The 25,211-nt window shown below is 43.2% G+C and overlaps 20 non-coding genes and 1 pseudogene across 20 annotated transcripts in view; all 21 read right to left on the reverse strand.

Annotated features, from left to right (window-relative positions):
* LOC133962802 (U2 spliceosomal RNA) overlaps window positions 1-155 on the reverse strand; it is a 192-nt gene extending 37 nt beyond the window's left edge. The window contains exon 1 of the small nuclear RNA XR_009922373.1: window positions 1-155. This exon is cut by the window's left edge and continues 37 nt beyond it. This is a non-coding gene — a small nuclear RNA (U2 spliceosomal RNA).
* Window positions 156-332: 177 nt separating this feature from the next.
* On the reverse strand, window positions 333-445 carry LOC133963481 (U5 spliceosomal RNA). The gene has a single exon (XR_009922980.1). It is a non-coding gene; the product is annotated as a U5 spliceosomal RNA (small nuclear RNA).
* Window positions 446-958: 513 nt separating this feature from the next.
* LOC133964234 (U2 spliceosomal RNA) lies at window positions 959-1,150 on the reverse strand. Its single transcript, XR_009923699.1, has one exon. It is a non-coding gene; the product is annotated as a U2 spliceosomal RNA (small nuclear RNA).
* A 177-nt stretch (window positions 1,151-1,327) lies between these two features.
* Window positions 1,328-1,440, reverse strand: LOC133963482 (U5 spliceosomal RNA). The gene has a single exon (XR_009922981.1). It is a non-coding gene; the product is annotated as a U5 spliceosomal RNA (small nuclear RNA).
* A 513-nt stretch (window positions 1,441-1,953) lies between these two features.
* Window positions 1,954-2,145, reverse strand: LOC133962803 (U2 spliceosomal RNA). The gene has a single exon (XR_009922374.1). It is a non-coding gene; the product is annotated as a U2 spliceosomal RNA (small nuclear RNA).
* A 177-nt stretch (window positions 2,146-2,322) lies between these two features.
* Window positions 2,323-2,435, reverse strand: LOC133963484 (U5 spliceosomal RNA). The gene has a single exon (XR_009922983.1). It is a non-coding gene; the product is annotated as a U5 spliceosomal RNA (small nuclear RNA).
* A 513-nt stretch (window positions 2,436-2,948) lies between these two features.
* LOC133962767 (U2 spliceosomal RNA) lies at window positions 2,949-3,140 on the reverse strand. Its single transcript, XR_009922340.1, has one exon. It is a non-coding gene; the product is annotated as a U2 spliceosomal RNA (small nuclear RNA).
* A 177-nt stretch (window positions 3,141-3,317) lies between these two features.
* On the reverse strand, window positions 3,318-3,430 carry LOC133963485 (U5 spliceosomal RNA). The gene has a single exon (XR_009922984.1). It is a non-coding gene; the product is annotated as a U5 spliceosomal RNA (small nuclear RNA).
* A 513-nt stretch (window positions 3,431-3,943) lies between these two features.
* LOC133962684 (U2 spliceosomal RNA) lies at window positions 3,944-4,135 on the reverse strand. The gene has a single exon (XR_009922262.1). It is a non-coding gene; the product is annotated as a U2 spliceosomal RNA (small nuclear RNA).
* A 177-nt stretch (window positions 4,136-4,312) lies between these two features.
* LOC133963486 (U5 spliceosomal RNA) lies at window positions 4,313-4,425 on the reverse strand. Its single transcript, XR_009922985.1, has one exon. It is a non-coding gene; the product is annotated as a U5 spliceosomal RNA (small nuclear RNA).
* A 513-nt stretch (window positions 4,426-4,938) lies between these two features.
* LOC133963081 (U2 spliceosomal RNA) lies at window positions 4,939-5,116 on the reverse strand (annotated as a pseudogene).
* Window positions 5,117-10,280: 5,164 nt separating this feature from the next.
* LOC133963487 (U5 spliceosomal RNA) lies at window positions 10,281-10,393 on the reverse strand. The gene has a single exon (XR_009922986.1). It is a non-coding gene; the product is annotated as a U5 spliceosomal RNA (small nuclear RNA).
* Window positions 10,394-10,906: 513 nt separating this feature from the next.
* LOC133962916 (U2 spliceosomal RNA) lies at window positions 10,907-11,098 on the reverse strand. The gene has a single exon (XR_009922481.1). It is a non-coding gene; the product is annotated as a U2 spliceosomal RNA (small nuclear RNA).
* Window positions 11,099-11,275: 177 nt separating this feature from the next.
* LOC133963488 (U5 spliceosomal RNA) lies at window positions 11,276-11,388 on the reverse strand. Its single transcript, XR_009922987.1, has one exon. It is a non-coding gene; the product is annotated as a U5 spliceosomal RNA (small nuclear RNA).
* A 505-nt stretch (window positions 11,389-11,893) lies between these two features.
* On the reverse strand, window positions 11,894-12,085 carry LOC133964235 (U2 spliceosomal RNA). The gene has a single exon (XR_009923700.1). It is a non-coding gene; the product is annotated as a U2 spliceosomal RNA (small nuclear RNA).
* A 177-nt stretch (window positions 12,086-12,262) lies between these two features.
* Window positions 12,263-12,375, reverse strand: LOC133963489 (U5 spliceosomal RNA). Its single transcript, XR_009922988.1, has one exon. It is a non-coding gene; the product is annotated as a U5 spliceosomal RNA (small nuclear RNA).
* Window positions 12,376-12,888: 513 nt separating this feature from the next.
* Window positions 12,889-13,076, reverse strand: LOC133963008 (U2 spliceosomal RNA). The gene has a single exon (XR_009922555.1). It is a non-coding gene; the product is annotated as a U2 spliceosomal RNA (small nuclear RNA).
* A 5,164-nt stretch (window positions 13,077-18,240) lies between these two features.
* On the reverse strand, window positions 18,241-18,353 carry LOC133963490 (U5 spliceosomal RNA). The gene has a single exon (XR_009922989.1). It is a non-coding gene; the product is annotated as a U5 spliceosomal RNA (small nuclear RNA).
* A 513-nt stretch (window positions 18,354-18,866) lies between these two features.
* Window positions 18,867-19,058, reverse strand: LOC133962894 (U2 spliceosomal RNA). The gene has a single exon (XR_009922460.1). It is a non-coding gene; the product is annotated as a U2 spliceosomal RNA (small nuclear RNA).
* A 177-nt stretch (window positions 19,059-19,235) lies between these two features.
* On the reverse strand, window positions 19,236-19,348 carry LOC133963491 (U5 spliceosomal RNA). The gene has a single exon (XR_009922990.1). It is a non-coding gene; the product is annotated as a U5 spliceosomal RNA (small nuclear RNA).
* Window positions 19,349-19,861: 513 nt separating this feature from the next.
* LOC133963009 (U2 spliceosomal RNA) lies at window positions 19,862-20,049 on the reverse strand. The gene has a single exon (XR_009922556.1). It is a non-coding gene; the product is annotated as a U2 spliceosomal RNA (small nuclear RNA).
* Window positions 20,050-25,211: the final 5,162 nt, after the last annotated feature.

Raw genomic sequence — 25,211 nt, forward strand, 5'->3', positions numbered from 1 at the left:
GTCGATGCGTGGAGAGAAGGGAGCAAGCTCCAAATTTCTGCTCCTCTTGCCAAAAATCTGCTTAATATGTAGTCCTCATATAGAGCACATATCAGATATTAAACTGATAAGAACAGATACTACACTTGATCTTAGCCAAAAGGCCGAGAAGCGATAATCCACAAGTGTTGGATGTCCAAGCTAACCTCTTGGCACAAATCTCCCTTGCTGTGGTACCCCGTTTGTAGGTGTGCATAACAATGGCTGCTCATCACCTCCGCCCAAGCTCACCTTTGTGGACACTTGATTGCTGACCTAGACAGCTCTTTGACTTTTCACAATTTCATAAGGCTCAGCCATACAGCAAAGCCTGCCAAAAATAGATTCAACTCATGTTTGTTCCTCTCCACGGAAGTCTTTAGTAAAAGGCGAAAGACTTGTGCGTTATGAAGAGAAACCAGAGTCAGCATGGCCCTCTGCTCGAGAGCAGCGGTGGAGCCTCTCGGTCACAGTCACCACCTTCGCGGTGGGCCTCTCTTTGCTTTGCGCATGTCAGATTCTAGTATACAACATTCCCACCACGCCCCCATCTGCCAACACAAATTATACAAGGCTTTATTTGCTCCAGCCCTGACTAGTGATTGGCTTTTAAGCCTTTTTAAGCAATACATCCCTGAACCACTTACATTGGGTCCAAAAGCGGACTCTGCTTTCTCACCAAGTCTCCCAGGAGATGTTGAGTGAAAACACGTTTCAGTTTTTGACAAATGCTTCTGATTCTATTTGGAATCCAGTTGATGCTCATTGTGACCCCGTGCAGAGTCATGCATAATCACTTCACAAGGCAGTGAGTCATAAGAGCAGTTTTGCACACTTGTCAAACTCTGCCAGGCCAGTCCCTCAGTTTCATTGACCCAGTGTAGAATTCACCTTGAAACCTCCACAATTGTTTGAGTGTTTGCTTTTCTACAAGGTAAGAACAGAGTGCACCGTTCCCAGCGGCACTGCAATGCTAGGTCGATGCGTGGAGAGAAGGGAGCAAGCTCCAAATTTCTGCTCCTCTTGCCAAAAATCTGCTTAATATGTAGTCCTCATATAGAGGACATATCAGATATTAAACTGATAAGAACAGATACTACACTTGATCTTAGCCAAAAGGCCGAGAAGCGATAATCCACAAGTGTTGGATGTCCAAGCTAACCTCTTGGCACAAATCTCCCTTGCTGTGGTACCCCGTTTGTAGGTGTGCATAACAATGGCTGCTCATCACCTCCGCCCAAGCTCTCCTTTGTGGACACTTGATTGCTGACCTAAACAGCTCTTTGACTTTTCACAATTTCATAAGGCTCAGCCATACAGCAAAGCCTGCCAAAAATAGATTCAACTCATGTTTGTTCCTCTCCACGGAAGTCTTTAGTAAAAGGCGAAAGACTTGTGCGTTATGAAGAGAAACCAGAGTCAGCATGGCCCTCTGCTCGAGAGCAGCGGTGGAGCCTCTCGGTCACAGTCACCACCTTCGCGGTGGGCCTCTCTTTGCTTTCCGCATGTCAGATTCTAGTATACAACATTCCCACCACGCCCCCATCTGCCAACACAAATTATACAAGGCTTTATTTGCTCCTGCCCTGACTAGTGATTGGCTTTTAAGCCTTTTTAAGCAATACATCCCTGAACCACTTACATTGGGTCCAAAAGCGGACTCTGCTTTCTCACCAAGTCTCCCAGGAGATGTTGAGTGAAAACACGTTTCAGTTTTTGACAAATGCTTCTGATTCTATTTGGAATCCAGTTGATGCTCATTGTGACCCTGTGGAGATTCATGCATAATCGCTTCACAAGGCAGTGAGTCATCAGAGCAGTTTTGCACACTTGTCAAACTCTGCAAGGCCATTCCCTCATTTTCATTGACCCAGTGTAGAATTCACCTTGAAACCTCCACAATTGTTTGAGTGCTTGCTTTTCTACAAGGTAAGAACAGAGTGCACCGTTCCCAGCGGCACTGCAATGCTAGGTCGATGCGTGGAGAGAAGGGAGCAAGCTCCAAATTTCTGCTCCTCTTGCCAAAAATCTGCTTAATATGTAGTCCTCATATAGAGCACATATCAGATATTAAACTGATAAGAACAGATACTACACTTGATCTTAGCCAAAAGGCCGAGAAGCGATAATCCACAAGTGTTGGATGTCCAAGCTAACCTCTTGGCACAAATCTCCCTTGCTGTGGTACCCCGTTTGTAGGTGTGCATAACAATGGCTGCTCATCACCTCCGCCCAAGCTCTCCTTTGTGGACACTTGATTGCTGACCTAGACAGCTCTTTGACTTTTCACAATTTCATAAGGCTCAGCCATACAGCAAAGCCTGCCAAAAATAGATTCAACTCATGTTTGTTCCTCTCCACGGAAGTCTTTAGTAAAAGGCGAAAGACTTGTGCGTTATGAAGAGAAACCAGAGTCAGCATGGCCCTCTGCTCGAGAGCAGCGGTGGAGCCTCTCGGTCACAGTCACCACCTTCGCGGTGGGCCTCTCTTTGCTTTCCGCATGTCAGATTCTAGTATACAACATTCCCACCACGCCCCCATCTGCCAACACAAATTATACAAGGCTTTATTTGCTCCTGCCCTGACTAGTGATTGGCTTTTAAGCCTTTTTAAGCAATACATCCCTGAACCACTTACATTGGGTCCAAAAGCGGACTCTGCTTTCTCACCAAGTCTCCCAGGAGATGTTGAGTGAAAACACGTTTCAGTTTTTGACAAATGCTTCTGATTCTATTTGGAATCCAGTTGATGCTCATTGTGACCCCGTGGAGATTCATGCATAATCGCTTCACAAGGCAGTGAGTTTTCAGAGCAGTTTTGCACACTTGTCAAACTCTGCCAGGCCATTCCCTCAGTTTCATTGACCCATTGTAGAATTCACCTTGAAACCTCCACAATTGTTTGAGTGTTTGCTTTTCTACAAGGTAAGAACAGAGTGCACCGTTCCCAGCGGCACTGCAATGCTAGGTCGATGCGTGGAGAGAAGGGAGCAAGCTCCAAATTTCTGCTCCTCTTGCCCAAAATCTGCTTAATATGTGGTCCTCATATAGAGGACATATCAGATATTAAACTGATAAGAACAGATACTACACTTGATCTTAGCCAAAAGGCCGAGAAGCGATAATCCACAAGTGTTGGATGTCCAAGCTAACCTCTTGGCACAAATCTCCCTTAGTGTGGTACCCCGTTTGTAGGTGTGCATAACAATGGCTGCTCATCACCTCCGCCCAAGCTCTCCTTTGTGGACACTTGATTGCTGACCTAAACAGCTCTTTGACTTTTCACAATTTCATAAGGCTCAGCCATACAGCAAAGCCTGCCAAAAATAGATTCAACTCATGTTTGTTCCTCTCCACGGAAGTCTTTAGTAAAAGGCGAAAGACTTGTGCGTTATGAAGAGAAACCAGAGTCAGCATGGCCCTCTGCTCGAGAGCAGCGGTGGAGCCTCTCGGTCACAGTCACCACCTTCGCGGTGGGCCTCTCTTTGCTTTCCGCATGTCAGATTCTAGTATACAACATTCCCACCACGCCCCCATCTGCCAACACAAATTATACAAGGCTTTATTTGCTCCTGCCCTGACTAGTGATTGGCTTTTAAGCCTTTTTAAGCAATACATCCTTGAACCACTTACATTGGGTCCAAAAGCGGACTCTGCTTTCTCACCAAGTCTCCCAGGAGATGTTGAGTGAAAACACGTTTCAGTTTTTGACAAATGCTTCTGATTCTATTTGGAATCCAGTTGATGCTCATTGTGACCCCGTGGAGATTCATGCATAATCGCTTCACAAGGCAGTGAGTCATCAGAGCAGTTTTGCACACTTGTCAAACTCTGCCAGGCCATTCCCTCAGTTTCATTGACCCAGTGTAGAATTCACCTTGAAACCTCCACAATTGTTTGAGTGATTGCTTTTCTACAAGGTAAGAACAGAGTGCACCGTTCCCAGCGGCACTGCAATGCTAGGTCGATGCGTGGAGAGAAGGGAGCAAGCTCCAAATTTCTGCTCCTCTTGCCAAAAATCTGCTTAATATGTAGTCCTCGTATAGAGGACATATCAGATATTAAACTGATAAGAACAGATACTACACTTGATCTTAGCCAAAAGGCCGAGAAACGATAATCCACAAGTGTTGGATGTCCAAGCTAACCTCTTGGCACAAATCTCCCTTGCTGTGGTACCCCGTTTGTAGGTGTGCATAACAATGGCTGCTCATCACCTCCGCCCAAGCTCTCCTTTGTGGACACCTGATTGCTGACCTAGACAGCTCTTTGACTTTTCACAATTTCATAAGGCTCAGCCATACAGCAAAGCCTGCCAAAAATAGATTCAACTCATGTTTGTTCCTCTCCACGGAAGTCTTTAGTAAAAGGCGAAAGACTTGTGCGTTATGAAGAGAAACCAGAGTCAGCATGGCCCTCTGCTCGAGAGCAGCGGTGGAGCCTCTCGGTCACAGTCACCACCTTCGCGGTGGGCCTCTCTTTGCTTTGCGCATGTCAGATTCTAGTATACAACATTCCCACCACGCCCCCATCTGCCAACACAAATTATACAAGGCTTTATTTGCTCCTGCCCTGACTAGTGATTGGCTTTTAAGCCTTTTTAAGCGATACATCCCTGAACCACTTACATTGGGACCAAAAGCGGACTCTGTTTTCTCACCAAGTCTCCCAGGAGATGTTGAGTGAAAACACGTTTCAGTTTTTGACAAATGCTTCTGATTCTATTTGGAATCCAGTTGATGCTCATTGTGACCCCGTGCAGAGTCATGCATAATCACTTCACAAGGCAGTGAGTCATAAGAGCAGTTTTGCACACTTGTCAAACTCTGCCAGGCCATTCCCTCAGTTTCATTGACCCAGTGTAGAATTCACCTTGAAACCTCCACAATTGTTTGAGTGTTTGCTTTTCTACAAGGTAAGAACAGAGTGCACCGTTCCCAGCGGCACTGCAATAATAGGTCGATGCGTGGAGAGAAGGGAGCAAGCTCCAAATTTCTGCTCCTCTTGCCAAAAATCTGCTTAATATGTAGTCCTCATATAGAGGACATATCAGATATTAAACTGATAAGAACAGATTTTTTTTTTTTTTTGGAATTTTTTTTTATTTAATTCACTCATGAGCAGTACAATACTTTACATTACAAAGATCATCATCTCTCCACATCTTAAGACCTCCAGAATTCTATCGGACTAAAAGAAAATAAGAGGAGGTACAATAAAAGACTCTTTCATGAGTTCAGTCTACAGATTGTCAAAAATAATTTTCCATCGATCTTTAATTGAGTCGATGCCCCATTTGCTCGCCTCCAATTTAAGTTTTCGCCGCATAATGTCTTCAATACTGTGTGTAGTGTTTTCTATCGACCACTTTTCCGTCTCATTTATTATACTACCTCTTACCTCCCATAACTTAGCCTTCACAATTGATGTAAGTTCTAAGGCTTTGCACACACCTTTGTCCCCCTCTAAACTAAAATCCATGAACAGAACTTTTTCCCAGTTCACCTCTTTTAGAAACCCGAATCTTTGGCCCAATTTCTTCCACAATTGTTTTGCAAAGGGACATTCAAATAATGCATGTTCCACGGTTTCTACCCCATTGCATCCACGTCTTGGGCATATCCTATTTAATGTTAAATCATGATTAAATAGAGTATTCCTCACAGGTAATTTCCTATGAAGCACCAACCAATTAAAATCTCTTAATCTGTTTTCTAGACTCTTGCATTGGGTTCTTCTCCACACGTCACTATGAACATGCAAACCATCTTTAGGGTCAAACTTAGCAATCAACGTTTCATACAGCTTTTTGTGATTAACTACTGAATCTCTTTTCCAACACTCCTTGTATTTCTTTGCCCAACTTATCATTTTTTTATAATGATCTGGCATGACCTCTGCTTTCGGAAAACTGTTTTCCCATTTCGCCACAAGAGGTCTCAGATGGATAGAGAGCCAGAATTTAATCAATGGTTGGCATTTGTGTTCAGGTGGGTTTAACATTATTCTACATGTATTTGAAAAAAACAAAACTTTGAACTTCAAACCTAAATTTGGCATGTCCCTACCACCTCTTTCGACCGGCTGATACATTGTAGCTCTTTTAATGTATTCATACCCTCCCCATATGAACTGAAACAGAGATTTTTGAAGTTTTAAACAAACTAAAGCCGGCATGGGGAAAATATAAGCCACATGAAGTAATGTCGGCAATAAATCAGATTTAATAACCAAAATCTTACCACTAATGGACAGCCTTCTTAATTTCCACATATTTAGTTTTTTCAGCACTTTTCCCAATTTTGTCTCCCAATTAGTTTCTCCATCATTGTTATTTCCAAAGGATATTCCCAGTAAAGTCATTGGCCCCGCACACAGAGAGAACCCTAAAGGGTTATCAACTCTGTCCTTCCACTTTCCAAAGTATTTGATTTGGGATTTTCCTGTATTGACTCTAGAACCAGAAGCAACTGAGAATGTGTCGATGACCTGCATAGCTTCGCGCAGACAGAAATCATCTTTTAAATACAGTACAGTGTCATCTGCATACTGGGATATGGTCAAGGATTCACCACCAGGCAGCTGTATACCCTTGATGTTAACATTTTTCCTGATTGCACATGCCAGCGTTTCAATGAATAGCACATACAAGGGGGCTGATGCTGGACATCCCTGTCTGACCCCTCTGGTTTGTTTAAAGAATTCACCAAGGTTGCCATTAACATTAACACTGCTTCCGACTTCTGTGTATAAAATCCTCAACCAACTCCTGAATCTAGCACCGAAGCCAAATTTCTTTAGTGTCCTAAACAAAAAATTGTGATCAACTCTGTCAAAGGCTTTTTCCTGGTCAAGACTGAGGACAATTAGTGGTATATTTCTGTCCTGAGAATAAGATAGTATATCTCTATGCATTTGTAAATTCCAGTTTAGTTGCCTGCCAGGTACTGCACATGTCTGATCTGAGCCGATGATTAAGGGTAGAGCTGACACCAAACGGTTTGTCAAAACCTTACTAAAAATCTTATAATCTGTACAAAGCATTGTTAGAGGCCTGTAGTTTGATATTTTGTTGACATCACCTTTTTTAAACAGCAGGGATATCACCCCTTTTCTCATGGATTCCCCCATAATCCCAGATGTACATATATAAGTGAACAACTCTAACAGCCATGACCCAATGTCTTCCCAAAATATTATATAAAATTCTTTTGTGATCCCATCTATTCCTGGCACCTTGCCCTTTTTCAAAGACATGGTTGCCCTCAGGATTTCTTCTAAAGTAAAATCTTTATCTAGCTCTGTTCTCAGATCTTCAGGTATGAATCTGTCTATATTGTCTAACAATGTTGCACCTTTCATGTAGTCAACCTTTTCTGCTTTAAAAAACGTAGAAAAATGATTAGAGATAACTTGAGCAATCCCATCAGGATCGTTAATCTCCTCACCTGTTTCATTTAAAACGGAAACTATGCTCCTCCTCTTTGCCTGTGCTTTGGACTGTCTAAAGAAGTAGGGAGAACACTTTTCGTCACTCTCCCACTTCTCTCTAAGACACCGGAATTTATAGGCCTCTGCTCTGTTGTGAAAAAATAACCTCTGTTTATCTTGCAAATGTTTCAGCAAGTCCTTATCAATTTGTCCACCTGCATTTCTCTGTTCCATTAATTTATTTATGGCTTTTTGCAGTCGGTAGTATAATTTAAATTCCTCTTTCCTTGATTCTTTTGAGTAATTCTGTGTGTAGTATCTAATACGCAGCTTTGTGCTTTCCCACCATTCACAGACATTTTCATAAAATACTCTCATATGAAAGCAATCTTTTAGAAAACACTTTAATGCTACCCTAAACTGCTGGAGCTCTAGAATATTGTTGTTTAATTTCCAATACCCTTTACCATTTTTGATCATCATTGAGGTTAGTTTTACTGAGAGCATGTTGTGATCTGTGTAAAAAACTGGTGATACTTTCGCCCCTGTCACCTGAAATTCTACCGGACAAAATATATAGTCTATCCTACTCTTCGCCCCTCTACTATTTGACCATGTGAAGCCAAGATCGTCTGGGTTAGCTTTTTTATATGAATCCACCAAATTATACTTTGTAACAATATTTATTAAACTGGCCTCGGCCTTGCTGCCCTCACTTTGGGAATTGAAGTCTCCTCCAATTACCACATGGCGGTTGGTCATGAAAGCAGTGTCAAGACTAAGAAAAAGCTCCCTTCTCTCCTTTGGAGAAGAGTGGGCATATATGTTAATAACTCTTAACCCCTTTCCCTTCCAGTCAATATCTGTTACCAAAACCCTCCCCTGTACCACTGAAAAACTGCCAACCACTTGGACTTCATTATTCCCACATAGTGTTCCCACCCCAGATGAATGGACCCCCCCAATGCTCCACCTAGATTCACCTTTGGTCCACTCTTTTGAGAATAGGTTCACGTCGTCTTCATTTTTCAAGTGGACCTCTTGCAAAAGGCATAAAGAAAAGTTGATTGAACATAAATGAGAAAAGACCACTTCCCTTTTGGCCTTGTTCCTCAAACCTCTAACATTTATGGAAACTATATGTAATGAGGACATTCTGGTAAATGAGGAATGAGACAAAAAACAAAACAAACAAACAAACCATCAAAGACGAGACACTGTGTTTTCTCTAATTTTCAACTTCACAGTCAAATTCAATGCCTTCCCTATGTGTCTTTTCCTCGGGCACCGCGTGCCCTGAGTTGGGGGTATTACCCGCTGGAAGCAATGAGCATTGCTCTGAAACCAAATCCCTGTCAGAGTTGTTCGGAGCCAGGGACTCCACCAGGACACACCCGGACGGGGGCATGCTGCCGTCAGAGTCTGTCACCTCAGTCTGCACTGGAATTTGTCCATGTTCTCCACCCTCCAGCCCATCCACCCTGGCAGCAGCCTTCACATCCTGATCGCTGTTCACCTGCAGCCCCTCCATCTCCCCTTCCTCCTGCGACTCCTCCACAACCTCAGAAAGAACACTGAACACGCTATCCACTCCCAGGGGCACAGCGCTTGTCTCGATCCTCCTTTTTTTCCCCTTGCCTCCCCTGCTTTCCACTGTGGTCCACTCAGGAACAGGTTGGCTCTCCTCTGAGGTTGTAGTCTCCTCCCCCTTCTTCTTCTCTGGGGGAGGTGCTCGTTCAGGTGGATCAACCACATTTGCCTCAATCTCATTGTCCACAAACATTTGATCAATTACCTCGTTAATTGCTCTCAGGGAGGAGGCATCAGGATCTTCGCACATTGGTCGCCTTACAATGCTTGCATAGGAGGAGCGGACCTCAGGGCAGTGCTTAAATAAATGACCTTCAGACCCACAAAGATTGCATTTTCTGGAACGGTCACAAGTCCCCATTTTGTGTCCTAGACCCTTGCAATTTCTGCACCTCACCTGCGTGCAGGATTCTGCCGTGTGACCAAAGTCTGTGCATTTTCTGCAGTAAATAGGCTGGCCCGAGTAGTACAGATATCCTCTATTTGTGCCTATGGTGAAGGAGGCAGGGGGGTGGTGGTAGCCATCGTGACCATCTGGGTCATCCTTCAGCCGCACACGACATTGTCTTTTTCCAGTCCAAACGTCAAGAGAGTCCCTGATTTCCCTCATGCTCGAAATCACTGTCACATGCTTAGAAAGGAAGTATCTGGTTGCTTCTTCAGTTACCCAGGGATTATAGTTATGAATTGTGATAACACGCTCACCAGTTCGGCAAAGGCTTTGAATCTGGTACTCCCTCAGTGGTCCATCAGCCAAACGATCAGCCAACCTTTTCGTTTCCTCCATCTTGGTGAGATTATAGAACGTAACATCAAAAAAACGGTCGGTGGCATTTCTCTGCAAGCAGAGGAGGTCATCTATCTTGAGGGACAAGGCTCCAAAAAGAATATTAACTCCAAATTCTCTCCTATCCAAAAAAACTTCAGTACTCTTCCAAATGAATCTCAAAGTATTTTTCAGCACGGGAAGTCCCTGCTGTGAAACTGTTGCTGACGTCATTATGACAATCCACGTCCGCAAACCCTTCTCACCTGGCTAGATCTTAGCCAAAAGGCCGAGAAGCGATAATCCACAAGTGTTGGATGTCCAAGCTAACCTCTTGGCACAAATCTCCCTTGCTGTGGTACCCCGTTTGTAGGTGTGCATAACAATGGCTGCTCATCACCTCCGCCCAAGCTCTCCTTTGTGGACACTTGATTGCTGTCCAGCAGCTCTTTGACTTTTCACAATTTCATAAGGCTCAGCCATACAGCAAAGCCTGCCAAAAATAGATTCAACTCATGTTTGTTCCTCTCCACGGAAGTCTTTAGTAAAAGGCGAAAGACTTGTGCGTTATGAAGAGAAACCAGAGTCAGCATGGCCCTCTGCTCGAGAGCAGCGGTGGAGCCTCTCGGTCACAGTCACCACCTTCGCGGTGGGCCTCTCTTTGCTTTCCGCATGTCAGATTCTAGTATACAACATTCCCACCACGCCCCCATCTGCCAACACAAATTATACAAGGCTTTATTTGCTCCTGCCCTGACTAGTGATTGGCTTTTAAGCCTTTTTAAGCAATACATCCCTGAACCACTTACATTGGGTCCAAAAGCGGACTCTGCTTTCTCACCAAGTCTCCCAGGAGATGTTGAGTGAAAACACGTTTCAGTTTTTGACAAATGCTTCTGATTCTATTTGGAATCCAGTTGATGCTCATTGTGACCCCGTGGAGATTCATGCATAATCGCTTCACAAGGCAGTGAGTCATCAGAGCAGTTTTGCACACTTGTCAAACTCTGCAAGGCCATTCCCTCAGTTTCATTGACCCAGTGTAGAATTCACCTTGAAACCTCCACAATTGTTTGAGTGCTTGCTTTTCTACAAGGTAAGAACAGAGTGCACCGTTCCCAGCGGCACTGCAATGCTAGGCCAATGCGTGGAGAGAAGGGAGCAAGCTCCAAATTTCTGCTCCTCTTGCCAAGAATCTGCTTAATATGTAGTCCTCATATAGAGCACATATCAGATATTAAACTGATAAGAACAGATACTACACTTGATCTTAGCCAAAAGGCCGAGAAGCGATAATCCACAAGTGTTGGATGTCCAAGCTAACCTCTTGGCACAAATCTCCCTTGCTGTGGTACCCCGTTTGTAGGTGTGCATAACAATGGCTGCTCATCACCTCCGCCCAAGCTCTCCTTTGTGGACACTTGATTGCTGACCTAGACAGCTCTTTGACTTTTCACAATTTCATAAGGCTCAGCCATACAGCAAAGCCTGCCAAAAATAGATTCAACTCATGTTTGTTCCTCTCCACGGAAGTCTTTAGTAAAAGGCGAAAGACTTGTGCGTTATGAAGAGAAACCAGAGTCAGCATGGCCCTCTGCTCGAGAGCAGCGGTGGAGCCTCTCGGTCACAGTCACCACCTTCGCGGTGGGCCTCTCTTTGCTTTCCGCATGTCAGATTCTAGTATACAACATTCCCACCACGCCCCCATCTGCCAACACAAATTATACAAGGCTTTATTTGCTCCTGCCCTGACTAGTGATTGGCTTTTAAGCCTTTTTAAGCAATACATCCCTGAACCACTTACATTGGGTCCAAAAGCGGACTCTGCTTTCTCACCAAGTCTCCCAGGAGATGTTGAGTGAAAACACGTTTCAGTTTTTGACAAATGCTTCTGATTCTATTTGGAATCCAGTTGATGCTCATTGTGACCCTGTGGAGATTCATGCATAATCGCTTCACAAGGCAGTGAGTCATCAGAGCAGTCTTGCACACTTGTCAAACTCTGCCAGGCCATTCCCTCAGTTTCATTGACCCAGTGTAGAATTCACCTTGAAACCTCCACAATTGTTTGCTTTTCTACAAGGTAAGAACAGAGTGCACCGTTCCCAGCGGCACTGCAATGCTAGGTCGATGCGTGGAGAGAAGGGAGCAAGCTCCAAATTTCTGCTCCTCTTGCCAAAAATCTGCTTAATATGTAGTCCTCATATAGAGGACATATCAGATATTAAACTGATAAGAACAGATACTACACTTGATCTTAGCCAAAAGGCCGAGAAGCGATAATCCACAAGTGTTGGATGTCCAAGCTAACCTCTTGGCACAAATCTCCCTTGCTGTGGTACCCCGTTTGTAGGTGTGCATAACAATGGCTGCTCATCACCTCCGCCCAAGCTCTCCTTTGTGGACACCTGATTGCTGACCTAGACAGCTCTTTGACTTTTCACAATTTCATAAGGCTCAGCCATACAGCAAAGCCTGCCAAAAATAGATTCAACTCATGTTTGTTCCTCTCCACGGAAGTCTTTAGTAAAAGGCGAAAGACTTGTGCGTTATGAAGAGAAACCAGAGTCAGCATGGCCCTCTGCTCGAGAGCAGCGGTGGAGCCTCTCGGTCACAGTCACCACCTTCGCGGTGGGCCTCTCTTTGCTTTGTGCATGTCAGATTCTAGTATACAACATTCCCACCACGCCCCCATCTGCCAACACAAATTATACAAGGCTTTATTTGCTCCTGCCCTGACTAGTGATTGGCTTTTAAGCCTTTTTAAGCGATACATCCATGAACCACTTACATTGGGTCCAAAAGCGGACTCTGCTTTCTCACCAAGTCTCCCAGGAGATGTTGAGTGAAAACACGTTTCAGTTTTTGACAAATGCTTCTGATTCTATTTGGAATCCAGTTGATGCTCATTGTGACCCCGTGCAGAGTCATGCATAATCACTTCACAAGGCAGTGAGTCATAAGAGCAGTTTTGCACACTTGTCAAACTCTGCCAGGCCATTCCCTCAGTTTCATTGACCCAGTGTAAAATTCACCTTGAAACCTCCACAATTGTTTGAGTGTTTGCTTTTCTACAAGGTAAGAACAGAGTGCACCGTTCCCAGCGGCACTGCAATGCTAGGTCGATGCGTGGAGAGAAGGGAGCAAGCTCCAAATTTCTGCTCCTCTTGCCAAAAATCTGCTTAATATGTAGTCCTCATATAGAGGACATATCAGATATTAAACTGATAAGAACAGATTTTTTTTTTTTTTTTTTTTTTTTTGGAATTTATTTTTATTTAATTCACTCATGAGCAGTACAATACTTTACATTACAAAGATCATCATCTCTCCACATCTTAAGACCTCCAGAATTCTATCGGACTAAAAGAAAATAAGAGGAGGTACAATAAAAGACTCTTTCATGAGTTCAGTCTACAGATTGTCAAAAATAATTTTCCATCGATCTTTAATTGAGTCGATGCCCCATTTGCTCGCCTCCAATTTAAGTTTTCGCCGCATAATGTCTTCAATACTGTGTGTAGTGTTTTCTATCGACCACTTTTCCGTCTCATTTATTATACTACCTCTTACCTCCCATAACTTAGCCTTCACAATTGATGTAAGTTCTAAGGCTTTGCACACACCTTTGTCCCCCTCTAAACTAAAATCCATGAACAGAACTTTTTCCCAGTTCACCTCTTTTAGAAAACCGAATCTTTGGCCCAATTTCTTCCACAATTGTTTTGCAAAGGGACATTCAAATAATGCATGTTCCACGGTTTCTACCCCATTGCATCCACGTCTTGGGCATATCCTATTTAATGTTAAATCATGATTAAATAGAGTATTCCTCACAGGTAATTTCCTATGAAGCACCAACCAATTAAAATCTCTTAATCTGTTTTCTAGACTCTTGCATTGGGTTCTTCTCCACACGTCACTATGAACATGCAAACCATCTTTAGGGTCAAACTTAGCAATCAACGTTTCATACAGCTTTTTGTGATTAACTACTGAATCTCTTTTCCAACACTCCTTGTATTTCTTTGCCCAACTTATCATTTTTTTATAATGATCTGGCATGACCTCTGCTTTCGGAAAACTGTTTTCCCATTTCGCCACAAGAGGTCTCAGATGGATAGAGAGCCAGAATTTAATCAATGGTTGGCATTTGTGTTCAGGTGGGTTTAACATTATTCTACATGTATTTGAAAAAAACAAAACTTTGAACTTCAAACCTAAATTTGGCATGTCCCTACCACCTCTTTCGACCGGCTGATACATTGTAGCTCTTTTAATGTATTCATACCCTCCCCATATGAACTGAAACAGAGATTTTTGAAGTTTTAAACAAACTAAAGCCGGCATGGGGAAAATATAAGCCACATGAAGTAATGTCGGCAATAAATCAGATTTAATAACCAAAATCTTACCACTAATGGACAGCCTTCTTAATTTCCACATATTTAGTTTTTTCAGCACTTTTCCCAATTTTGTCTCCCAATTAGTTTCTCCATCATTGTTATTTCCAAAGGATATTCCCAGTAAAGTCATTGGCCCCGCACACAGAGAGAACCCTAAAGGGTTATCAACTCTGTCCTTCCACTTTCCAAAGTATTTGATTTGGGATTTTCCTGTATTGACTCTAGAACCAGAAGCAACTGAGAATGTGTCGATGACCTGCATAGCTTCGCGCAGACAGAAATCATCTTTTAAATACAGTACAGTGTCATCTGCATACTGGGATATGGTCAAGGATTCACCACCAGGCAGCTGTATACCCTTGATGTTAACATTTTTCCTGATTGCACATGCCAGCGTTTCAATGAATAGCACATACAAGGGGGCTGATGCTGGACATCCCTGTCTGACCCCTCTGGTTTGTTTAAAGAATTCACCAAGGTTGCCATTAACATTAACACTGCTTCCGACTTCTGTGTATAAAATCCTCAACCAACTCCTGAATCTAGCACCGAAGCCAAATTTCTTTAGTGTCCTAAACAAAAAATTGTGATCAACTCTGTCAAAGGCTTTTTCCTGGTCAAGACTGAGGACAATTAGTGGTATATTTCTGTCCTGAGAATAAGATAGTATATCTCTATGCATTTGTAAATTCCAGTTTAGTTGCCTGCCAGGTACTGCACATGTCTGATCTGAGCCGATGATTAAGGGTAGAGCTGACACCAAACGGTTTGTCAAAACCTTACTAAAAATCTTATAATCTGTACAAAGCATTGTTAGAGGCCTGTAGTTTGATATTTTGTTGACATCACCTTTTTTAAACAGCAGGGATATCACCCCTTTTCTCATGGATTCCCCCATAATCCCAGATGTACATATATAAGTGAACAACTCTAACAGCCATGACCCAATGTCTTCCCAAAATATTATATAAAATTCTTTTGTGATCCCATCTATTCCTGGCACCTTGCCCTTTTTCAAAGACATGGTTGCCCTCAGGATTTCTTCTAAAGTAAAATCTTTATCTAGCTCTGTTCTCAGATCTTCAGGTATGAATCTGTCTATATTGTCTAACAATGTTGCACCTTTCATGTAGTCAACCTTTTCTGCTTTAATAAACGTAGAAAAATGATTAGAGATAACTTGAGCAATCCCATCAGGATCGTTAATCTCCTCACCTGTTTCATTTAAAACGGAAACTATGCTCCTCCTCTTTGCCTGTGCTTTGGACTGTCTAAAGAAGTAGGGAGAACACTTTTCGTCACTCTCCCACTTCTCTCTAAGACACCGGAATTTATAGGCCTCTGCTCTGTTGTGAAAAAATAACCTCTGTTTATCTTGCAAATGTTTCAGCAAGTCCTTATCAATTTGTCCACCTGCATTTCTCTGTTCCATTAATTTATTTATGGCTTTTTGCAGTCGGTAGTATAATTTAAATTCCTCTTTCCTTGATTCTTTTGAGTAATTCTGTGTGTAGTATCTAATACGCAGCTTTGTGCTTTCCCACCATTCACAGACATTTTCATAAAATACTCTCATATGAAAGCAATCTTTTAGAAAACACTTTAATGCTACCCTAAACTGCTGGAGCTCTAGAATATTGTTGTTTAATTTCCAATACCCTTTACCATTTTTGATCATCATTGAGGTTAGTTTTACTGAGAGCATGTTGTGATCTGTGTAAAAAACTGGTGATACTTTCGCCCCTGTCACCTGAAATTCTACCGGACAAAATATATAGTCTATCCTACTCTTCGCCCCTCTACTATTTGACCATGTGAAGCCAAGATCGTCTGGGTTAGCTTTTTTATATGAATCCACCAAATTATACTTTGTAACAATATTTATTAAACTGGCCTCGGCCTTGCTGCCCTCACTTTGGGAATTGAAGTCTCCTCCAATTACCACATGGCGGTTGGTCATGAAAGCAGTGTCAAGACTAAGAAAAAGCTCCCTTCTCTCCTTTGGAGAAGAGTGGGCATATATGTTAATAACTCTTAACCCCTTTCCCTTCCAGTCAATATCTGTTACCAAAACCCTCCCCTGTACCACTGAAAAACTGCCAACCACTTGGACTTCATTATTCCCACATAGTGTTCCCACCCCAGATGAATGGACCCCCCCAATGCTCCACCTAGATTCACCTTTGGTCCACTCTTTTGAGAATAGGTTCACGTCGTCTTCATTTTTCAAGTGGACCTCTTGCAAAAGGCATAAAGAAAAGTTGATTGAACATAAATGAGAAAAGACCACTTCCCTTTTGGCCTTGTTCCTCAAACCTCTAACATTTATGGAAACTATATGTAATGAGGACATTCTGGTAAATGAGGAATGAGACAAAAAACAAAACAAACAAACAAACCATCAAAGACGAGACACTGTGTTTTCTCTAATTTTCAACTTCACAGTCAAATTCAATGCCTTCCCTATGTGTCTTTTCCTCGGGCACCGCGTGCCCTGAGTTGGGGGTATTACCCGCTGGAAGCAATGAGCATTGCTCTGAAACCAAATCCCTGTCAGAGTTGTTCGGAGCCAGGGACTCCACCAGGACACACCCGGACGGGGGCATGCTGCCGTCAGAGTCTGTCACCTCAGTCTGCACTGGAATTTGTCCATGTTCTCCACCCTCCAGCCCATCCACCCTGGCAGCAGCCTTCACATCCTGATCGCTGTTCACCTGCAGCCCCTCCATCTCCCCTTCCTCCTGCGACTCCTCCACAACCTCAGAAAGAACACTGAACACGCTATCCACTCCCAGGGGCACAGCGCTTGTCTCGATCCTCCTTTTTTTCCCCTTGCCTCCCCTGCTTTCCACTGTGGTCCACTCAGGAACAGGTTGGCTCTCCTCTGAGGTTGTAGTCTCCTCCCCCTTCTTCTTCTCTGGGGGAGGTGCTCGTTCAGGTGGATCAACCACATTTGCCTCAATCTCATTGTCCACAAACATTTGATCAATTACCTCGTTAATTGCTCTCAGGGAGGAGGCATCAGGATCTTCGCACATTGGTCGCCTTACAATGCTTGCATAGGAGGAGCGGACCTCAGGGCAGTGCTTAAATAAATGACCTTCAGACCCACAAAGATTGCATTTTCTGGAACGGTCACAAGTCCCCATTTTGTGTCCTAGACCCTTGCAATTTCTGCACCTCACCTGCGTGCAGGATTCTGCCGTGTGACCAAAGTCTGTGCATTTTCTGCAGTAAATAGGCTGGCCCGAGTAGTACAGATATCCTCTATTTGTGCCTATGGTGAAGGAGGCAGGGGGGTGGTGGTAGCCATCGTGACCATCTGGGTCATCCTTCAGCCGCACACGACATTGTCTTTTTCCAGTCCAAACGTCAAGAGAGTCCCTGATTTCCCTCATGCTCGAAATCACTGTCACATGCTTAGAAAGGAAGTATCTGGTTGCTTCTTCAGTTACCCAGGGATTATAGTTATGAATTGTGATAACACGCTCACCAGTTCGGCAAAGGCTTTGAATCTGGTACTCCCTCAGTGGTCCATCAGCCAAACGATCAGCCAACCTTTTCGTTTCCTCCATCTTGGTGAGATTATAGAACGTAACATCAAAAAAACGGTCGGTGGCATTTCTCTGCAAGCAGAGGAGGTCATCTATCTTGAGGGACAAGGCTCCAAAAAGAATATTAACTCCAAATTCTCTCCTATCCAAAAAAACTTCAGTACTCTTCCAAATGAATCTCAAAGTATTTTTCAGCACGGGAAGTCCCTGCTGTGAAACTGTTGCTGACGTCATTATGACAATCCACGTCCGCAAACCCTTCTCACCTGGCTAGATCTTAGCCAAAAGGCCGAGAAGCGATAATCCACAAGTGTTGGATGTCCAAGCTAACCTCTTGGCACAAATCTCCCTTGCTGTGGTACCCCGTTTGTAGGTGTGCATAACAATGGCTGCTCATCACCTCCGCCCAAGCTCTCCTTTGTGGACACTTGATTGCTGTCCAGCAGCTCTTTGACTTTTCACAATTTCATAAGGCTCAGCCATACAGCAAAGCCTGCCAAAAATAGATTCAACTCATGTTTGTTCCTCTCCACGGAAGTCTTTAGTAAAAGGCGAAAGACTTGTGCGTTATGAAGAGAAACCAGAGTCAGCATGGCCCTCTGCTCGAGAGCAGCGGTGGAGCCTCTCGGTCACAGTCACCACCTTCGCGGTGGGCCTCTCTTTGCTTTCCGCATGTCAGATTCTAGTATACAACATTCCCACCACGCCCCCATCTGCCAACACAAATTATACAAGGCTTTATTTGCTCCTGCCCTGACTAGTGATTGGCTTTTAAGCCTTTTTAAGCAATACATCCCTGAACCACTTACATTGGGTCCAAAAGCGGACTCTGCTTTCTCACCAAGTCTCCCAGGAGATGTTGAGTGAAAACACGTTTCAGTTTTTGACAAATGCTTCTGATTCTATTTGGAATCCAGTTGATGCTCATTGTGACCCCGTGGAGATTCATGCATAATCGCTTCACAAGGCAGTGAGTCATCAGAGCAGTTTTGCACACTTGTCAAACTCTGCAAGGCCATTCCCTCAGTTTCATTGACCCAGTGTAGAATTCACCTTGAAACCTCCACAATTGTTTGAGTGCTTGCTTTTCTACAAGGTAAGAACAGAGTGCACCGTTCCCAGCGGCACTGCAATGCTAGGTCGATGCGTGGAGAGAAGGGAGCAAGCTCCAAATTTCTGCTCCTCTTGCCAAGAATCTGCTTAATATGTAGTCCTCATATAGAGCACATATCAGATATTAAACTGATAAGAACAGATACTACACTTGATCTTAGCCAAAAGGCCGAGAAGCGATAATCCACAAGTGTTGGATGTCCAAGCTAACCTCTTGGCACAAATCTCCCTTGCTGTGGTACCCCGTTTGTAGGTGTGCATAACAATGGCTGCTCATCACCTCCGCCCAAGCTCTCCTTTGTGGACACTTGATTGCTGACCTAGACAGCTCTTTGACTTTTCACAATTTCATAAGGCTCAGCCATACAGCAAAGCCTGCCAAAAATAGATTCAACTCATGTTTGTTCCTCTCCACGGAAGTCTTTAGTAAAAGGCGAAAGACTTGTGCGTTATGAAGAGAAACCAGAGTCAGCATGGCCCTCTGCTCGAGAGCAGCGGTGGAGCCTCTCGGTCACAGTCACCACCTTCGCGGTGGGCCTCTCTTTGCTTTGTGCATGTCAGATTCTAGTATACAACATTCCCACCACACCCCCATCTGCCAACACAAATTATACAAGGCTTTATTTGCTCCTGCCCTGACTAGTGATTGGCTTTTAAGCCTTTTTAAGCGATACATCCCTGAACCACTTACATTGGGTCCAAAAGCGGACTCTGCTTTCTCACCAAGTCTCCCAGGAGATGTTGAGTGAAAACACGTTTCAGTTTTTGACAAATGCTTCTGATTCTATTTGGAATCCAGTTGATGCTCATTGTGACCCCGTGCAGAGTCATGCATAATCACTTCACAAGGCAGTGAGTCATAAGAGCAGTTTTGCACACTTGTCAAACTCTGCCAGGCCATTCCCTCAGTTTCATTGACCCAGTGTAGAATTCACCTTGAAACCTCCACAATTGTTTGAGTGTTTGCTTTTCTACAAGGTAAGAACAGAGTGCACCGTTCCCAGCGGCACTGCAATGCTAGGTCGATGCGTGGAGAGAAGGGAGCAAGCTCCAAATTTCTGCTCCTCTTGCCAAAAATCTGCTTAATATGTAGTCCTCATATAGAGGACATATCAGATATTAAACTGATAAGAACAGATTTTTTTTTTTTTTTTTTTTTTTTTGGAATTTATTTTTATTTAATTCACTCATGAGCAGTACAATACTTTACATTACAAAGATCATCATCTCTCCACATCTTAAGACCTCCAGAATTCTATCGGACTAAAAGAAAATAAGAGGAGGTACAATAAAAGACTCTTTCATGAGTTCAGTCTACAGATTGTCAAAAATAATTTTCCATCGATCTTTAATTGAGTCGATGCCCCATTTGCTCGCCTCCAATTTAAGTTTTCGCCGCATAATGTCTTCAATACTGTGTGTAGTGTTTTCTATCGACCACTTTTCCGTCTCATTTATTATACTACCTCTTACCTCCCATAACTTAGCCTTCACAATTGATGTAAGTTCTAAGGCTTTGCACACACCTTTGTCCCCCTCTAAACTAAAATCCATGAACAGAACTTTTTCCCAGTTCACCTCTTTTAGAAAACCGAATCTTTGGCCCAATTTCTTCCACAATTGTTTTGCAAAGGGACATTCAAATAATGCATGTTCCACGGTTTCTACCCCATTGCATCCACGTCTTGGGCATATCCTATTTAATGTTAAATCATGATTAAATAGAGTATTCCTCACAGGTAATTTCCTATGAAGCACCAACCAATTAAAATCTCTTAATCTGTTTTCTAGACTCTTGCATTGGGTTCTTCTCCACACGTCACTATGAACATGCAAACCATCTTTAGGGTCAAACTTAGCAATCAACGTTTCATACAGCTTTTTGTGATTAACTACTGAATCTCTTTTCCAACACTCCTTGTATTTCTTTGCCCAACTTATCATTTTTTTATAATGATCTGGCATGACCTCTGCTTTCGGAAAACTGTTTTCCCATTTCGCCACAAGAGGTCTCAGATGGATAGAGAGCCAGAATTTAATCAATGGTTGGCATTTGTGTTCAGGTGGGTTTAACATTATTCTACATGTATTTGAAAAAAACAAAACTTTGAACTTCAAACCTAAATTTGGCATGTCCCTACCACCTCTTTCGACCGGCTGATACATTGTAGCTCTTTTAATGTATTCATACCCTCCCCATATGAACTGAAACAGAGATTTTTGAAGTTTTAAACAAACTAAAGCCGGCATGGGGAAAATATAAGCCACATGAAGTAATGTCGGCAATAAATCAGATTTAATAACCAAAATCTTACCACTAATGGACAGCCTTCTTAATTTCCACATATTTAGTTTTTTCAGCACTTTTCCCAATTTTGTCTCCCAATTAGTTTCTCCATCATTGTTATTTCCAAAGGATATTCCCAGTAAAGTCATTGGCCCCGCACACAGAGAGAACCCTAAAGGGTTATCAACTCTGTCCTTCCACTTTCCAAAGTATTTGATTTGGGATTTTCCTGTATTGACTCTAGAACCAGAAGCAACTGAGAATGTGTCGATGACCTGCATAGCTTCGCGCAGACAGAAATCATCTTTTAAATACAGTACAGTGTCATCTGCATACTGGGATATGGTCAAGGATTCACCACCAGGCAGCTGTATACCCTTGATGTTAACATTTTTCCTGATTGCACATGCCAGCGTTTCAATGAATAGCACATACAAGGGGGCTGATGCTGGACATCCCTGTCTGACCCCTCTGGTTTGTTTAAAGAATTCACCAAGGTTGCCATTAACATTAACACTGCTTCCGACTTCTGTGTATAAAATCCTCAACCAACTCCTGAATCTAGCACCGAAGCCAAATTTCTTTAGTGTCCTAAACAAAAAATTGTGATCAACTCTGTCAAAGGCTTTTTCCTGGTCAAGACTGAGGACAATTAGTGGTATATTTCTGTCCTGAGAATAAGATAGTATATCTCTATGCATTTGTAAATTCCAGTTTAGTTGCCTGCCAGGTACTGCACATGTCTGATCTGAGCCGATGATTAAGGGTAGAGCTGACACCAAACGGTTTGTCAAAACCTTACTAAAAATCTTATAATCTGTACAAAGCATTGTTAGAGGCCTGTAGTTTGATATTTTGTTGACATCACCTTTTTTAAACAGCAGGGATATCACCCCTTTTCTCATGGATTCCCCCATAATCCCAGATGTACATATATAAGTGAACAACTCTAACAGCCATGACCCAATGTCTTCCCAAAATATTATATAAAATTCTTTTGTGATCCCATCTATTCCTGGCACCTTGCCCTTTTTCAAAGACATGGTTGCCCTCAGGATTTCTTCTAAAGTAAAATCTTTATCTAGCTCTGTTCTCAGATCTTCAGGTATGAATCTGTCTATATTGTCTAACAATGTTGGACCTTTCATGTAGTCAACCTTTTCTGCTTTAAAAAACGTAGAAAAATGATTAGAGATAACTTGAGCAATCCCATCAGGATCGTTAATCTCCTCACCTGTTTCATTTAAAACGGAAACTATGCTCCTCCTCTTTGCCTGTGCTTTGGACTGTCTAAAGAAGTAGGGAGAACACTTTTCGTCACTCTCCCACTTCTCTCTAAGACACCGGAATTTATAGGCCTCTGCTCTGTTGTGAAAAAATAACCTCTGTTTATCTTGCAAATGTTTCAGCAAGTCCTTATCAATTTGTCCACCTGCATTTCTCTGTTCCATTAATTTATTTATGGCTTTTTGCAGTCGGTAGTATAATTTAAATTCCTCTTTCCTTGATTCTTTTGAGTAATTCTGTGTGTAGTATCTAATACGCAGCTTTGTGCTTTCCCACCATTCACAGACATTTTCATAAAATACTCTCATATGAAAGCAATCTTTTAGAAAACACTTTAATGCTACCCTAAACTGCTGGAGCTCTAGAATATTGTTGTTTAATTTCCAATACCCTTTACCATTTTTGATCATCATTGAGGTTAGTTTTACTGAGAGCATGTTGTGATCTGTGTAAAAAACTGGTGATACTTTCGCCCCTGTCACCTGAAATTCTACCGGACAAAATATATAGTCTATCCTACTCTTCGCCCCTCTACTATTTGACCATGTGAAGCCAAGATCGTCTGGGTTAGCTTTTTTATATGAATCCACCAAATTATACTTTGTAACAATATTTATTAAACTGGCCTCGGCCTTGCTGCCCTCACTTTGGGAATTGAAGTCTCCTCCAATTACCACATGGCGGTTGGTCATGAAAGCAGTGTCAAGACTAAGAAAAAGCTCCCTTCTCTCCTTTGGAGAAGAGTGGGCATATATGTTAATAACTCTTAACCCCTTTCCCTTCCAGTCAATATCTGTTACCAAAACCCTCCCCTGTACCACTGAAAAACTGCCAACCACTTGGACTTCATTATTCCCACATAGTGTTCCCACCCCAGATGAATGGACCCCCCCAATGCTCCACCTAGATTCACCTTTGGTCCACTCTTTTGAGAATAGGTTCATGTCGTCTTCATTTTTCAAGTGGACCTCTTGCAAAAGGCATAAAGAAAAGTTGATTGAACATAAATGAGAAAAGACCACTTCCCTTTTGGCCTTGTTCCTCAAACCTCTAACATTTATGGAAACTATATGTAATGAGGACATTCTGGTAAATGAGGAATGAGACAAAAAACAAAACAAACAAACAAACCATCAAAGACGAGACACTGTGTTTTCTCTAATTTTCAACTTCACAGTCAAATTCAATGCCTTCCCTATGTGTCTTTTCCTCGGGCACCGCGTGCCCTGAGTTGGGGGTATTACCCTCTGGAAGCAATGAGCATTGCTCTGAAACCAAATCCCTGTCAGAGTTGTTCGGAGCCAGGGACTCCACCAGGACACACCCGGACGGGGGCATGCTGCCGTCAGAGTCTGTCACCTCAGTCTGCACTGGAATTTGTCCATGTTCTCCACCCTCCAGCCCATCCACCCTGGCAGCAGCCTTCACATCCTGATCGCTGTTCACCTGCAGCCCCTCCATCTCCCCTTCCTCCTGCGACTCCTCCACAACCTCAGAAAGAACACTGAACACGCTATCCACTCCCAGGGGCACAGCGCTTGTCTCGATCCTCCTTTTTTTCCCCTTGCCTCCCCTGCTTTCCACTGTGGTCCACTCAGGAACAGGTTGGCTCTCCTCTGAGGTTGTAGTCTCCTCCCCCTTCTTCTTCTCTGGGGGAGGTGCTCGTTCAGGTGGATCAACCACATTTGCCTCAATCTCATTGTCCACAAACATTTGATCAATTACCTCGTTAATTGCTCTCAGGGAGGAGGCATCAGGATCTTCGCACATTGGTCGCCTTACAATGCTTGCATAGGAGGAGCGGACCTCAGGGCAGTGCTTAAATAAATGTCCTTCAGACCCACAAAGATTGCATTTTCTGGAACGGTCACAAGTCCCCATTTTGTGTCCTAGACCCTTGCAATTTCTGCACCTCACCTGCGTGCAGGATTCTGCCGTGTGACCAAAGTCTGTGCATTTTCTGCAGTAAATAGGCTGGCCCGAGTAGTACAGATATCCTCTATTTGTGCCTATGGTGAAGGAGGCAGGGGGGTGGTGGTAGCCATCGTGACCATCTGGGTCATCCTTCAGCCGCACACGACATTGTCTTTTTCCAGTCCAAACGTCAAGAGAGTCCCTGATTTCCCTCATGCTCGAAATCACTGTCACATGCTTAGAAAGGAAGTATCTGGTTGCTTCTTCAGTTACCCAGGGATTATAGTTATGAATTGTGATAACACGCTCACCAGTTCGGCAAAGGCTTTGAATCTGGTACTCCCTCAGTGGTCCATCAGCCAAACGATCAGCCAACCTTTTCGTTTCCTCCATCTTGGTGAGATTATAGAACGTAACATCAAAAAAACGGTCGGTGGCATTTCTCTGCAAGCAGAGGAGGTCATCTATCTTGAGGGACAAGGCTCCAAAAAGAATATTAACTCCAAATTCTCTCCTATCCAAAAAAACTTCAGTACTCTTCCAAATGAATCTCAAAGTATTTTTCAGCACGGGAAGTCCCTGCTGTGAAACTGTTGCTGACGTCATTATGACAATCCACGTCCGCAAACCCTTCTCACCTGGCTAGATCTTAGCCAAAAGGCCGAGAAGCGATAATCCACAAGTGTTGGATGTCCACGCTAACCTCTTGGCACAAATCTCCCTTGCTGTGGTACCCCGTTTGTAGGTGTGCATTACAATGGCTGCTCATCACCTCCGCCCAAGCTCTCCTTTGTGGACACCTGATTGCTGACCTAGACAGCTCTTTGACTTTTCACAATTTCATAA

This window comes from Platichthys flesus, chromosome 10, assembly GCF_949316205.1.
Source record: "Platichthys flesus chromosome 10, fPlaFle2.1, whole genome shotgun sequence".
Classification (NCBI taxonomy): Eukaryota; Metazoa; Chordata; class Actinopteri; order Pleuronectiformes; family Pleuronectidae; genus Platichthys; species Platichthys flesus.